The 14,951-nt window shown below is 47.9% G+C and overlaps 1 protein-coding gene across 2 annotated transcripts in view; it reads right to left on the bottom strand.

The window, feature by feature from the left end:
• The window catches only part of trappc9 (trafficking protein particle complex subunit 9), a 316,053-nt gene that overhangs the window by 259,890 nt on the left and 41,212 nt on the right, over positions 1-14,951 (bottom strand). The gene's annotated exons all lie outside the window — the stretch shown is intronic.

The raw sequence follows: 14,951 nt of genomic DNA, 5'->3' as shown, positions 1-14,951 counted from the left end.
AGATCCATGAACCAAAAACACTTCATTTCACACAACTGTTCTCCAGCCTTTCTTTACCTCTCAAAATTAAACAAGCTGTTGACATTGTGACATTAAGAACGATACAAGTAAAAGAGCTCTGTTCTGATTGGTCGGGCCTTATTTTAAGCAGTCCAGTTTAAAACACTCCTTCATTCATTCATTGCTTCTTTCGAAATCAAGGCGAAATCAATCCTGCTTCTGTTGGAGTAACTGTCTCTACTCTCCAGGGAAGAAGGCTACTAGATTTTGGAGCACTTGATTGCATTTAGCTTCAAGAGCGTAACTGAGGTAAGGATGTTAGATATTCACCACCACTCCACCTCATCCCAAAGGTTCTACTTGATGTCCACAAACATTTGGACATGTAGTTTATATATAAACAAACTGATTTTGTGGACTCCAGTGGACATTATATACAATATTAAACTACTGATATATAAAAAATAAATAAATAAATAATAAATGGCAAATCCAGTAGGCTGAAGGGGTTCAGTTGAGACTGAAGGTCAGGAACACCTACTCTACACTATGAAGAACTTTAAAGAGTATGGTAGTTCAGTCAATTTACATTTACATTCACATTGAAGGCATTTAGCAGACGATCTTATCCAGAGTGCCTTAAGAAAGTGCTTCACTGTTTCCTCAGAAAATACCCTTAGTTAGTTTATATAGACTAGGATCCAAAAGAGACCTCTAAGCTTAGATACTACTAAACACAGAAGTCAGTATAGAGACCACAACACTCGACACTACTCTTCACCCAAGTACTCTTGGAAGAGGTGGGTCCTCAGTCTGCGTTTGAAGACAATGAGCGACTCTGCCGTTCGGACACCCAGGAAAATTTCGTTCCACCACTTCAGTGCAGGACAGAAAAAAGTCTGGACGCTTGTCTTTCGTGGTTTTTAAGGGATGGCGGGTCGAGCCGAGCCGTACTTAAAGCTCTAAGGGCTCTTGGTACAGATCGGCTTTTGACCATCGCCATCAAGTATGGAGGGGCTGGTCCAGTCTTGGCTTTGTAGGCCAGCATCAGGGTTTTGAATCTGATGCAGACAGCAGCTACAGAAAGCCAGTGAAGAGAACGCAGCAGAGAAGTTACACAGCTGTCCAATACGACATAAACAGTCCAATACTACATAAACAGACCAGAGCAGTCTATCAGAAATGCAGAAAATCAACCCAGTTTCAGAAGAACTTGTTCATCAGCAGGATGCATCTCCTGCCATGCAAATGAGCAGAACTTCGTTGAGAGCTTTGGAGGGAAATTGATTTCCGGCAGCTCTCGAGAGGCCGTCACCTACAGTGAGATATAAATTTAAACGAGGCAAATTATCTAAGCAGCCGTAGATCACGAGCTAGACGGCCAGGGTTTAACAATCAGGCCTGTTTCAGACTCCACTCGTCTCGCTGAGCGGCACACATGCGTAACTGCTGCTGCTATAAAGATGTTTATGACCCTGAAATGTGTTTGCCACTTCTACAGGATAACAAATGAGCTGGGATGAGGTAGCAGGCTCAGTTATTATGGCCCAGGTTCTACAACACTGTAGGTGAGAACCTGACTGACACCCAGCACTGTTAACATTACCCAGTTAAACTGTCTGCATGTGTGTCCCCACACCTCAACTCCTTACTCCTTTAACTTAAGATCGTAAATACTAGGGTCACAGAAGATCATTCACTGTTATTTACAGCAGTTACTTACTTATTCATAGTGGATACTGAAATATTCATAATAAATACTGAAAAATTAAATTTTATAGGGGCAGTGGTGGCTCAGTGGTTAGAGCTCCGGGCTATCGATAACAGGGTTGTGTGTTCGATTCCCGGGCTTGGCAAGCTGCCACTGTTGAGCAAAGCCCTTTACCCTCTCTGCTCCCTGGGCGCTGGAGTTGGCTGCCCACCGCTCTGGGTGTGTTTGAGTATGGTAGATACAAACAATTCACAGTAAATCCTAAATAAATTATGAATAGATCAGAGGCTATGGACTAAATTAATATTTAATTTATTCCTACTGGAATGTCTTTGGATACAAAGAATTCATATTAGATACAGAATAATTCATAGTGGATGCTGAATAGTTAATGGTAGTTACTGTATTAAGCAAAATAAACACTAATAATATGCAGCAGTTACTACAAAGTCTTCAAACAATTCATATTAGATACAGAATAATACATAGTGGAGACTAAATAATTCATAGTAGATACTAAACGATTTTTAGTAAATATTAAATAATGCATAGTAAACATTGAATAATTTATAGTGGAAGCTAAATAATTCATAGTAGTTACTAAATAGTTTATAGTAGATACTGAATGACTCTTAGTAGATCTTAAATAATGCATAGTAAACACTGGATAATTCACAGTGGATGCTAAATAATTCATTGTGGGTATTATAACGATTCTTATGTATAGTAAATACTGAATAATTCATAACACAACTGAAAACACACCATCAATCATTCCACCCATTGACCAAAAACGTTCTTATTCAGTCTGCTGATGAGCAGTTAATGTTAGGTGATGAGGAGATCATTCCCAGGCTCCACCTTTACGAACATGTAAAGCTGAGAAGAATTTGTCTGTTGTATAAATCTGGTTCTACAGATGGAGCAGATAAACATGACTTTATTGGCACCATGCCTTATGCCAGGCGTGGGCTAGAGGGATATAAAGCCTCCAAGCAGGTTGGTGCTCCATCCAATACTCTCTGGATAAAATGGGGAGTTGGGGATGAGGTGGGGTGGTGAATATCCAACTTCCTGACTTCACTAACACTCTTGTCGCTGAATGCAATCAAATCCTCACAACAAAACTGGACTCTTTTTTAATGTACTTAATTTCAGAAGAACCCATGAATAAGCAGGTGTCCCAATACTTTTGTCCATATAGCATATCAGATATTACTGAGACTGAGGGGCTACAGAGATACGGTGTATGTGTGTGTGATGAGAGTAAACAATGTCTGCAGAAGGCGAGAATGTTTTATGACTGTTTTGTGCTGGTGTTTGCAGAGGGATGTGTGTGTGTGTGAGTGTGTGTGAGTGTGTGTGAACGATGGCACTGGAAGTTCTGTTCTTCAGCTAACAGCTCTTTACTCGCTTCTTTATTGTACAGCAGACAAATCTTTGATAAGTGCTTTCATTACACAGGGTCTGATCGTTCCCCCTGACTCAGCCGGAGAGGAGAAAACAAACCAACAGCACACAGCGGCAGTAATGGGTTTACATTACCCACAATGCTGCACGTGCAGAGCGGAGGCTCAAACACCAGGTTCTGCTCTGTTCTGCTGTTCGGCTGTTATTCTATATAAAACCATGTACTTAACGACCTGCCTGGTTAAATTAAAGGTTAGAAAACCAAGCTCTCCTTTTCACACCCATCCACACACTTCATACGGGTGCAGAACAGGGGTCCTAAGGTATTAACGTGTCCTATGTGTACTAGATTATCACAGCCACCTTTTCACCTCATGTTAATATTGTTCTTTACATTGTATCAGAATGTCAGAATGAATGGACCAATAGAAATGCTCCAAAACTGCTTGGAATCAAATAGTTTTTCACTGACTTCCATTGAGTCAAGTTTTTTTTTTCCTTGTCCTGTAAAGTTGCCATATTTTGAGATATGAGGTTTTGGCACAACAGGGGTTTGAACAGCGATTGTAAGTTTCAATGTATAAAATGCCCCATATGCCAATCGGCCTAGAATTCATATAAGATACAGAATAATTCATAGTGGATGCTGAATAGTTCATGGTAGTTGCTGTATTAAGCAAAGTAAACACTAATAATTTGCAGCAGTTACTACAAAGTCTTAGCAGTTACGGAATAATTCAAAGTCAATACTAAATAATAATTTAAAAATAATAACTAATTTAGTCGATACTAAACCATTCATAGTGGGAGCAAAATAACTCATAGTAGATACTGAACAATTCTTAGTAAATATTAAATAATGCATAGTAAACATTGAATAATTCATAGTGGATGGTAAATAATTCAAAGTGGGCACAGTAATTGTAATGTGGTGCTCACTTACAGCGGGGTTTGAACCCAGGCCGCCGTGTTGGAGGGCCGGCGCGCTACTGAATGAGCTACCACGATCACGTGACCAACGGGCCCAAGTGCAGAGTCTTTCAATCTTAGAGCAGGTAAACCGGAAATGAAAAGTAAAATTTCTCGGGACTCGAACCCAGGCCGCCGCGTCACGAGACTGACGCTCTGCCGCTTCACCAAAGCGGCAGTTATGAAAACGGCCAACAAATGAAACTTAAAAGGAGATGGGTTTAATAACAAAGGACGCCAGGGGAGAACTGGCTACCTCTTTAACTCTGGAGGGAAAAACAACTGAAGAGCAAAAAGGATCTCCCAAAAGAAACCAGAAAACTGAGAAGTTACAGGGAAGACAGACACCTGCCTTCCTCTGTAACACGAGTGTATGCGTGCTACGCGCACACACACACAGACACACACACCAGGGAAGACAGACACCTGCCTTCCTCTGTAACACGAGTGTATGCGTGCTACGCGCACACACACACAGACACACACACCAGGGAAGACAGACACCTGCCTTCCTCTGTAACACGAGTGTATGCGTGCTACGCGCACACACACACAGACACACACACCAGGGAAGACAGACACCTGCCTTCCTCTGTAACACGAGTGTATGCGTGCTACGCGCACACACACAGACACACACATAGACACCGGGAGAGAGACTCGGGAGGGAAACACACGAAGGGGAGTGACACACACTCAGCCTTCACCTCGAGATCTACACAGGCACACAGATACACACACCACCAGAATCAAAAGATCCAGCAGTGGGGCAACTGGATCTGTGTGCCTATATAGCCTACTGCCCAGGTGTAGGGAATTGGGCTCAATCACTAGCTGGGGTGACTCGGGGCCTCCCCCTGGTGGCAGGAGGAGGCCTTGCCCTAGAGCTACCCCTTACAGGACCCCCCCCCCGAGGGGCGGCACCCGACGTCCCCAACCCAGCTGCACGGTCCTGACGAAATGCCCGGACGAGCCCGGGATCCAGAATGTGGCGGGAGGGCACCCAGGACCGCTCCTCCGGGCCATAACCCTCCCAGTCCACAAGGTACTGGAGCCCGCCTCGGACCCGCCGGACGTCCAGAAGGCGCTTGACAGTGTAAGCTGGCGCACCGCCAACTGTACGCGGGCCCGGCGGATCGGTGGAACCCACGGAACACAAGACCGGCTTGAGGCGGGACACATGGAAGGTGGGGTTAACACGCATTGAAGGGGGAAGGGCAAGGCGGTAGGCAACAGGATTGACCCGCCGAAGGATCTTGAATGGCCCGATGTAACGAGGAGCCAGCTTGTGAGGGGCACCACGTAAGGGCAGATCCTTGGCTGAAAGCCAAACCCGTTGCCCAGGGCGATAAGTGGGAGCTGGCAACCGCCTCCTGTCAGCGTAGCGTTTCTGAGTAGCTTTCGCAGACAGAAGGGACTTGCGGGCCTTCTGCCAGGTCTTACGGCAGCGCCTGACTAGCAGTTCTGCCGAACGAACCCCCGTCCCCGTCTCCTGTCCGGGGAACATGGGCGGAGCATATCCATACTGGCACTCAAAGGGGGACATTCCCAGGGATGAGTGCCAGAGGGTGTTATGTGCATACTCCGCCCAAATGAGTTGATCAGACCAGGTAGACGGGGAGGAGGAGGCCAGACAGCGGAGGGTGCGCTCCAGGTCTTGATTGACCCTCTCTGTCTGGCCATTAGACTGGGGGTGAAAGCCAGATGAGAGGCTGGCCTCTGCCCCCAATAGTCGACAAAAGGCCCCCCAGAACCGGCTGGTAAATTGAGGCCCACGGTCTGACACGATGTCGGAGGGGAGTCCGTGAACCCGGACCACCTGGTTGAGCACCAGCTCGGCCGTCTCCTTAGCGGTTGGCAGCTTTGGGAGAGCCACAAAGCAGCCAGCCTTGGAGAACCGGTCCACAATGACTAGAATCACCGTGTTGCCACGTGACCGGGGCAACCCAGTGATAAAGTCAAGGGACAGGTGAGACCAAGGACGTGAGGGGACGGCCAACGGAAGTAGTAGACCAGTGGGCCTGGTTCTGGGGTCTTTACATTGGGAGCACACCAAACATGAGGCCACATGAGCTCGTACGTCTAGTTCCATGCGGGGCCACCAAAACCGCCGCCGCAGAAGCTCGAGCGTGCGCTTAGTCCCTGGGTGTGCTGCCTGGGAAGACGCATGGCCCCACTGAAGCACCCGTTCCCTTACAGGCCCGGGTACATAAAGCCGATCCGGGGGGCCACCACCCGGATCAGGCTCAGTAAGGTGAGCCCGCTTGATTGCGTCCTCCAGTCCCCATCGGACGGGCGCCACGATCCGGGTTTTGGGGACTATTGTCGTGGGTGTGTTTGATTGAGGAGGGGGCTCCCACTGGCGAGAGAGAGCATCGGGCTTGGTGTTCTTCGAGCCCGGTCGGAATGACAGTATGAAATCAAACCGAGTGAAGAACAATCCCCACCTGGCCTGGCGCGGATTAAGACGTTTGGCCTGCTGGATGTAGGCCAAATTCTTGTGGTCCGTCCAGACCAGAAAGGGATGTTTTGCTCCCTCAAGCCAGTGTCTCCACTCCTCCAGCGCCAGCTTTACTGCTAGCAGTTCACGGTCACCCACATCATAGTTCCGTTCCGCAGGGGTGAGGCGGTGAGAGAAGTAGGCACAGGGGTGCAGCTTCTGGCCAGGACCAGACCGCTGGGAGAGGACAGCCCCCACGCCTACCTCAGAGGCATCCACCTCTACAAGGAACGGGAGTTCTGGGTCAGGCAATTGGAGAACCGGGGCCGTGGTCAACAGGCGCCTTAGCGTGTCGAACGCCTCCTGGGCTTCCGTGGACCAGACGAACCTCCCCGATGTTTTTCTTGTTAAGGCAGTCAAAGGGGCTGCCACGGAGCCAAAATTCCTCACAAACCGCCGGAAGAAATTGGCGAACCCAAGGAAGCGTTGGACTAGGCGCAAAGAGGTTGGACGCGGCCAGTTGTCCACGGCCTTGATTTTGGCCGGGTCCATGCGCAGGGTGTTGTGGGACACAACAAAGCCCAGAAAGGAGATTGTCTGCGCATGGAAATGAGATTTCTCTACTTTCACAAAAAGGTGGTTCTCCAGGAGCAATTGGAGAACCCGGCGGACGTGGGTGACGTGTTCGTCTACAGACCTACTATAGATGAGGATATCATCTAAGTATACGAACACGTACCTGTCCAATGCCTCCCTGAGGACCTCGTTGATGTAGCGCTGGAAGACGGCGGGTGCGTTCATCAATCCGAATGGCATGACGAGGTACTCGTAGTGCCCAGACGGAGTGATAAACGCCGTCTTCCACTCATCACCCTCTTTGACCCTAACCAAGTTGTAGGCACTGCGCAGGTCCAGCTTGGTGAAGATGGAGGCCTGCTGCAGTGCCTCAAAGGCTGAGGTCATGAGGGGCAATGGGTAGCGGTCCTTGGTGGTGATTTTGTTGAGACCCCTGTAGTCAATACAGGGTCTCAAACCCCCATCCTTCTTCCCCACAAAGAAGAAGCCGGCTCCGGCTGGGGAAGTGGACGGCCGAATGAACCCCAGAGCCAGGGCCTCCTGGACATAGTTCTCCATTGCCTGGCGTTCTGGCGCCGACAACGAGAACAGCCTACCCCTAGGGGGGGTAGTGCCAGGGAGGAGGTTGATAGCAATGTCAAAAGGTCTGTGGGGGGGCAGCAATTGGGCCTGTCGTTTGCTGAACACCTCCCGAAGGTCCCAGTACTCTTTCGGCACTTGCAAGGGGTCAAAACCTTCAGGAACGGTGTCGGTAGCCACAGAAGCCCCTGGGGCCTTGAGGCAGGAGGACTGACAAGCTGGCCCCCATGCCAAGACAGACCGAGATAGCCAGTCCACATGGGGGTTGTGCCACTGGAGCCAGGGGAAACCCAGAACCAACTGCAAGTCGGGAGCACTAATGATGAAAAACACTATCCGCTCTGTGTGAGGACCGACTCGCAGCATAAGAGGGGGGGTTTGGTGGGACACCACCCCGGGCTCCAGTGACCGACCATCTATAGCTGCTATGGGCATAGGCTCCCTTAAGGGGACCAGCGGCAGGGCCAGCTTCCTGGCGAGGCCAGCATCCAGAAAGTTCCCTGCTGCTCCAGAGTCCAAGAAGGCAGGCAAGCGGACCTCAAACATCCCTGACGCTAGTGTGGCATTGAGGAATACCCCCTGGGCCCGAGGGAGAAGCGTCAGGTCAGTCAGTGGTCTCCCCTGCCCTGACGGACATTTGGCTTTTCCAGAGAGCTCGGGGCAAGCAGAACGGAGATGCCCAGAGACCCCACAGTAGAGGCACCTGCCCTCACGCATGCGGGCTTCACGCTCCTGCCGTGGCAGGCGAGTGTGCCCCAACTGCATGGGCTGGACACCACCATCGGGAGGCTCCTCTAACCCCCTAAAAGAGCCAGAGACAGCCGGTGGGCCATTAGAAGCTCGAGGGGCTTTGGCACTCTGCGCCCTTCGCCTCTCCTCGAGACGGTTATCAACCCGTTGGGCCAGCTCAATGAGTCGATCGAGGGAGGTGGGAGGGTCACGGCAGGCCAGCTCATCCTTGAGCTCTTCACCGAGACCATGGTGGAAAGCCGAGGTGAGAGCGCTGGCATTCCATCCACTCTCTGTCGATAGCGTGCGGAATTCGATGGCATACTCAGCCACCGACCTTTTTCCCTGACGCAGGTGCAGGAGGCGGGACCCTGCCTCTTCTCCACGGAGCGGAAGGTCGAAAGCCTGTGACAGCGCAGCCGCAAACCGGGCCGTGGAGGCACATACGTGGGGTTGGTGCTCCCACACCGGGGTGGCCCAGGCTAATGCCCTACCGGTGAGGAGAGAGATGATGTATGCCACCTTAGCACGCTCAGAAGAAAAGTGGGATGGTTGCAGCTCGAAAGCCAGTGAACACTGAAGGAGGAACCCTCTACATCCTCCTGGTTCACCAGCATAGCGCTCTGGGGCTGGTAGAGGGGGCTCAGCATAAGGAATCATGGCTGCTTGGGCAGGGGCAGCCTCCTCCTGGGGAGGTTCAGGAGTGTGCTGGGCTACTAGATTTGTCAGACCCTGCAGCTGAGAAAGGATCTGCTGCAGGGCCTGCTCATGCCTCCCCACAGTCACCCCCTGATTAGCTAGAGTGGCTTTTACCTGCTCTAGATTGAACATCTCTGCTGGGTCCATGTCTTGGCTGGATCTTTCTGTAATGTGGTGCTCACTTACAGCGGGGTTTGAACCCAGGCCGCCGTGTTGGAGGGCCGGCGCGCTACTGAATGAGCTACCACGATCACGTGACCAACGGGCCCAAGTGCAGAGTCTTTCAATCTTAGAGCAGGTAAACCGGAAATGAAAAGTAAAATTTCTCGGGACTCGAACCCAGGCCGCCGCGTCACGAGACTGACGCTCTGCCGCTTCACCAAAGCGGCAGTTATGAAAACGGCCAACAAATGAAACTTAAAAGGAGATGGGTTTAATAACAAAGGACGCCAGGGGAGAACTGGCTACCTCTTTAACTCTGGAGGGAAAAACAACTGAAGAGCAAAAAGGATCTCCCAAAAGAAACCAGAAAACTGAGAAGTTACAGGGAAGACAGACACCTGCCTTCCTCTGTAACACGAGTGTATGCGTGCTACGCGCACACACACAGACACACACACCAGGGAAGACAGACACCTGCCTTCCTCTGTAACACGAGTGTATGCGTGCTACGCGCACACACACAGACACACACATAGACACCGGGAGAGAGACTCGGGAGGGAAACACACGAAGGGGAGTGACACACACTCAGCCTTCACCTCGAGATCTACACAGGCACACAGATACACACACCACCAGAATCAAAAGATCCAGCAGTGGGGCAACTGGATCTGTGTGCCTATATAGCCTACTGCCCAGGTGTAGGGAATTGGGCTCAATCACTAGCTGGGGTGACTCGGGCCTCCCCCTGGTGGCAGGAGGAGGCCTTGCCCTAGAGCTACCCCTTACAGTAATATAATTATTGGTAGTTTCTGATTAGTTTATAGTAGATACTGAATGATTCTTAGTAGATATTAAATAATGCATCGTAAACACTGGATAATTCACAGTGGATGCAAAATAATTCATTGGGGTACTGAAGAATTCATAGTAGTTACTGAATAGTTCATAGTACAAACCGAACAATTCTGAGTAGATACTAAATAATTGCTAGTAAATACTAAATACTAAGTTTCAATGTATAAAATGCCCCATATGCCAATCGGCCATATCATTAATACCAACTGTCCAATAACGAGTAGGTCAGCCTACTCAACAGATCTTTGAAGGTGTCCTGTGGCATCTGATACCAAGATGTTAGCATCAGATCTTTTAAGTCCTGTCAGTTGTGAGGTGAGGCTGCAATGGATCACATCAATGAGCCATGAGGCTAATTTACACATTCCATCGCTCATGTCTCTCAGTGGCTGGACAAGCACAGAAAATTCAACCTCATTCTGCCTCAGTTCAATCTTGTGCCTTTGCTCAATGCAGCCAAAAAGATCTAACCAGTCCACAGGACTTGTATTCAAAATGCATTCGGCTTGTTTACATGTTCCTTTCAAAAGATCGGGCGCTGAAATTTGTGGTGAGGACGCAGAATCGCTGCCCAGTAAAACAGCACACCACTACTAAATCTAAATCGTCCTGAAGGTCTTCTGCAGTCTCTAAACCTTTTGTTGGTCTTCCTGACCTCAACTTGACTCTCAACTTTCTTATAGCCTTCTCCTGCTTTGTGGGCATCATCAATTATTATTTTAATGTTCAGAGTGTTGGACAACTGTCTATGGGAGCCCATGGCAGGGGCTCTGAGTGGTCCTCTACTGGTTTAAATCATGGGTCTTGCTTCCTGCATCAGCAGCCAGAGCCTGAGCGGGTATAAACGGCCTCACTCTCTGATGCCGATGCATCAGAGCTGGGTATCTGACGCTTTCCTCTGAGCCTGGTGATGTTGCATCAATGGCAGTTAGAAAAAAAGAGACAATGGCAGGAGGTGAGGGCCGGCAGTTGTCGCCCTCCCTGTTTCGGGAGTATTACATGTGATATGGGTAGGGGGGAGTACTAACTGTGGGTTGGGTAATTAGGGAGAAAAAAAATGGGTCAATTAAATAAATAATATTTAATTAATTTCAAACTTTCCTCAAAATGACTGAACATCACCCTCTCAAGCTAATTAAGGTCTGGGATCTTGGTAAAAGTTAAATATCTGAAATCTTTTGGAGTGCCCAAACTTTTGCATGGTACTCCTTTGTATTTTTCGGAGACGCATTTCTCCTCCACACCAGAAAAACAATGAATGCAACAGAAAGCCAATAATTGAGGTCACATCTTTAGAGTGGTATTTGCTGCTAAGGTGAACTTAATTAAGGAGAAGAAAGAAAAATGTTCCTCAGACGAAGAACCAGCTCGCTTGTAGTTTCTTGAAGTTGCAGATTACCACAGTTCACCCTGTGTTCTGCAGGACACTGTGGTTCTTAAGGTCAAACATGTCCACTACGGCGCCTAATGTTGGGAGTATCGCACCGAACAGTAGTTATATCCCATAATTGCTGCTCAGGTGATCAAACTACCATCATATTACAGATAAGTTACAAAGTAACCGACGCTTCCGTGGTAAACATCCACTCGGCTGTGGTAACCCTCCCTGAAAGACGTGCGAGAATTAAGGTGCGTTTCGTCTGAAATCAGGGGCATTAACAGTGAGTCTGTCCTCCTTTACTGCAGTAACAGCCTCTACTCTTCTGGGAAGGCTTCACACTTAATGTTGGAACATTTCTGTGAGGAGGATTTGATTGCGTTCAGCCTCACGAGAGCATCAGTGAGGTCAGGTTGATGTTGGATGATTAGTTCTGCCACTCCAACTCATCCCAAAAGCACTGGATGGAGCACCATCATTCCAGAGAACACAGTTCTACCGTTCAACAGCCAAATGTTGGGGGACTTTATACCCCTCTAGCAACATTTCCAGTCTAGTTAGAAAATTCCATGCTAGACTAGAAGGCCCTGATGGAGGTTATTCCACGTTTTATGAGTGAAATGACCTTATAGCTCTTTCCAACTGTCATTTTAAAAGCTCCTCAGCAATTGCATAGGGCTAAATCCAGTTAAAAGAGCTGGCCGAGACCATTAGCAAAACTTTAAACAGGCTACAGTATGGTGGGAAAATAATTAAATAAATGCATTGGATTTGCAAATATTTCAGCGAATGAATGTCGCACCATTTAAAGCTAATCAAAAAATGTAAAAGGCAGTAACGAGTTACACTAATGTATACCGCCTCAAATATCACTAGCGTATAGAAAGTTGCTGTGCAAGAACCTTTAACAGTCTCTGAAATTAATGAAGTATTAGAAATCAGCAGGTAATTACAATTACCATAATTGATTGAGGTATTGTTTCTTAATTAAAGGCTGAATTAAGCAGATAGTTTAATTAAACCATTACTTTTAACACTTGGGTCTTGGAGCCCATCCAGAGGTAAAGGAGGTAAAAGGAGGTGTTTTAGTCCAGGTCATTAACCAGCATAACCAGGACATGTCAACTTCAAGGTAAGACTCCAAGGAAGTTGAGTCCACGTCTAGATCAAGAACAAGACTCTTAAGATTTACGTCCAAGAGGTACTTTGCCGTACTTGAGTCCAGGTTAAGACCAATACTTTGCAGTAGCCAAGTCCATGCTAACAACAAATTCAGGACACACTGAGACTGAGTCAAGATAATGACTTGGCAGCAGCAAAGGCCAAGTCAAGACCAAAACTTTGCAGCAGTCGAGTCCAAATCAAGACTAAGACTTTCAAGTAGTCAAGTCCAAGTCATCAGCAATACCAGGTCACATTACATTCAAGTCCAGACCAAGCCTTTGCAGCAGTTATGTCCAAGTCAACAATCAGACTAGGACACATTGAGACCAAGGGAAGACCATGTATTTGCAGTAGTTGTGTCCAAGTCAAGACCAAGCCTTTGCAGCAGTCGTGTCCAAGTCAACAATCAGACTAGGACACATTGAGACCAAGGGAAGACCATGTCTTTGCAGTAGTTGTGTCCAAGTCAAGACCAAACCTTTGCAGCAGTCGTGTCCAAGTCAACAATCAGACTAGGACACATTGAGACCAAGGGAAGTAGATGAGTCCAAGTCAAGACCAAGCCTTTGCAGCAGTCGTGTCCAAGTCAACAATCAGACTAGGACACATTGAGACCAAGGGAAGACCATGTATTTGCAGTAGTTGTGTCCAAGTCAAGACCAAGCCTTTGCAGCAGTCGTGTCCAAGTCAACAATCAGACTAGGACACATTGAGACCAAGGGAAGACCATGTCTTTGCAGTAGTTGTGTCCAAGTCAAGACCAAACCTTTGCAGCAGTCGTGTCCAAGTCAACAATCAGACTAGGACACATTGAGACCAAGGGAAGTAGATGAGTCCAAGTCAAGACCAAGCCTTTGCAGCAGTCGTGTCCAAGTCAACAATCAGACTAGGACACATTGAGTCCAAGCCAAAATCTAACCCTTGTAGTACTTGTGTCCAAGTAAACACTGAGACCAAGACACACAGACACTGAAAGTTAAGACAAAGACTTTGAATTTAAACTGGTTTCTGAGTGCTCCTGACCTCAATTCAGAATCGTAAGACTGTAAAAGAGAGGAAACGCAAAGAAGAGAATGAGAGCGAGGAGCTAGATCACAAAACCAGGGAGAGAAAGACATACACACTGTATACAGACAAAGAGAAGAAGACTGAGAAAGATGAAGGTGAGAGTGTGTGGAGCAGTGCTGGAGGAGGGCTCATCTCTGTCAGTGAAGAAGAAGAAGTGATGCAGAATGTTTGACGTGAAAGAAAGCTGACAGTGCGCGAGAGCAGACGACTGTCACTGAGAATTATTAATAATTTACTGCTGCGCTACTGGCCAGGAGGGAGGACACACACCGCAGTCAACACACACACACACACACACACACACACACAAGGTCTACACATAGGGAACCACCAGCAGGAGCAGGAAGGAAGCAGCTACTGTAACGTCTAGCATTTCCAAGTTGTTGTTAACAAGAGTGTAGTGAACAGGTACTATCGCAGACGAGGCCCAAACAGACCCTAGGGACACCGTCTGTAACTTCACACCAGAGTAACACCAGCAACAGCGTTTCTATGGAAACTATCCACATCCTTAAGTGCAAGTTCAGACAAGGATAACAACGACTACTAAATAAAAGACGAGCTGAGGCTAGAAACTAAGAACAGATTTAGAAGACTCTTGTCTGAAGACGTTCTAAAGCCACAAAAAGGAGCTTCTGGATAAAGCACCGAATCTGGTACTCCAATAAAAGTCCTGGGACTCATATAACGTTGCATATCTTAGTCATCCTCTCTACTTCCTTCTGCTTTAAACACCACCAATACTGACGTTCTTCTAGGGGTGTAGGCAGAAACATGTTTTTGGGTAGGCCTGTGAAAAAGTCGCCAGGCTACGCTATATGTCCAAATGTTTGCGGACAGGAACGAATGAATGCATTCAGCTACTCTAAGTTGCGAACACACACAGCTTGCCAAGTCCATGTAGAGAAGTACAGCCAACAGAATAGGACTCTCTACAAAGGACAAACATGAAAATATTGGCACCCTGCTGCCTAATGCCAGGCGTGGGCTAGAGGGGTTATGAAGGCCCCCCAGAATTGAGCTGTGGAGCAGTGGAATGATGAATGTTCCATCACTTTTGGGAGGAGTTGGGCAGTTGGGGATGCTTTTGTCGATGAATGCAATCAAATCCTCACAGGAGAAAGCCTTCCCTGGACAGCTGACAGTTGTCCAACTCCAACAGCAGGATAAACTCTTTTTAATACCCTTCATTTTAAAAGAAACAATTA

This window comes from Salminus brasiliensis, chromosome 2, assembly GCF_030463535.1.
Source record: "Salminus brasiliensis chromosome 2, fSalBra1.hap2, whole genome shotgun sequence".
NCBI lineage: Eukaryota > Metazoa > Chordata > Actinopteri > Characiformes > Bryconidae > Salminus > Salminus brasiliensis.
The sequence above is the reverse complement of the archived record's forward strand: the minus strand, read 5'-3'. Positions and strand labels throughout refer to the sequence as shown.